The sequence below is a fragment of the Heptranchias perlo genome, chromosome 1, assembly GCF_035084215.1.
Source record: "Heptranchias perlo isolate sHepPer1 chromosome 1, sHepPer1.hap1, whole genome shotgun sequence".
Lineage (NCBI taxonomy): Eukaryota > Metazoa > Chordata > Chondrichthyes > Hexanchiformes > Hexanchidae > Heptranchias > Heptranchias perlo.
In genome coordinates, this window is record NC_090325.1 from 6423881 (window position 1) to 6425508 (window position 1628).

General features: G+C 46.7%; 1 long non-coding RNA gene across 1 annotated transcript in view; it reads left to right on the plus strand.

Annotated features, from left to right (window-relative positions):
- LOC137322702 (uncharacterized) overlaps window positions 1-1628 on the plus strand; it is a 98682-nt gene that overhangs the window by 15204 nt on the left and 81850 nt on the right. The gene's annotated exons all lie outside the window — the stretch shown is intronic.

The following is a 1628-nucleotide window of genomic DNA, read 5'->3' on the forward strand; positions in this document are numbered from 1 at the left end:
CACTTACAATCGCACTCAGTCACATTCACAATCGCACTCAGTCACACTTACAATCGCACTCAGTCACATTCACAATCGCACTCAGTCACACACACAATCGCACTCAGTCACATTCACAATCGCACTCAGTCACACTTACAATCGCACTCAGTCACACTCACAATCGCACTCAGTCACACACACAATCGCACTCAGTCACACACAATCGCACTCAGTCACACTTACAATCGCACTCAGTCACACACAATTGCACTCAGTCACACTTACAATCGCACTCAGTCACTCACAATCGCAGTCACATTCACAATTGCACTCAGTCACACTCACAATCGCACTGTCACACTTACAATCGCACTCAGTCACTCACAATCGCAGTCACATTCACAATCACACTCAGTCACACTCACAATCGCACTCAGTCACATTCACAATCGCAGTCACACACAATCACACTCAGTCACACTTACAATCGCACTCAGTCACTCACAATCACAGTCACATTCACAATTGCAGTCACACTCACAATCGCACTCAGTCACTCACAATCACAGTCACATTCACAATCGCAGTCACACTCACAATCGCACTCAGTCACATTCACAATCGCAGTCACACTCACAATTGCACTCAGTCACATTCACAATCGCAGTCTCACTCAATCGCACTCAGTCACACTCACAATCGCACTCAGTCACATTCACACTCAGTCACGCACAATTGCACTCAGTCATATTCACAATCGCAGTCACACTTACAATCGCACTCAGTCACATCAACAATTGCATCAGTTACACAATCGCACTCAATCACATTCACAATCGCAGTCACACTCACAATCGCACTCAGTCACATTCACAATCACAGTCACACTCAATCGCACTCAGTCACATTCACAATCGCAGTCACACTCACAATCGCACTCAGTCACACTCACAATCGCACTCAGTCACATTCACACTCAGTCACACTCAATCGCACTCAGTCACACTCACAATCGCACTCAGTCACATTCACAATCGCAGTCACACTCACAATCGCACTCAGTCACATTCACAATCGCAGTCACACTCACAATCGCACTCAGTCACATTCACAATCGCAGTCACACTCACAATCGCACTCAGTCACATTCACACTCAGTCACACACAATTGCACTCAGTCACATTCACAATCGCAGTCTCACACAATCACACTCAGTCATATTCACAATCGCAGTCACACTCACAATCGTACTCAGTCACAGCCACAATCGCACTCAGTCACACTCATTTTCAGTCACACTCACACTCCTGTTCACACTCCCTCATATTCAATCGCACTCACACTTGTATTCAGTCACACTCACAATCACTCATATTCAGTCACTCACACTCATGTTCACAGTTGCACTCACACTCATGTTCATACCCCCACCCGCATTCACACTCCCACCCATACTCAGTCACACTCACACTCCTACTCCCACTCATATTCACAATCACACTCACGCTTTTGCTCATGCTCCCAACCTCACACACTCGTGCTCATATTCCCGCTCGTATTCACAGTCGCACTCACACTCGTGCTTATACCGCCACCTGCGCTCACACTCGCGCTCACACACAGAAATCATATGTAAACACACAGC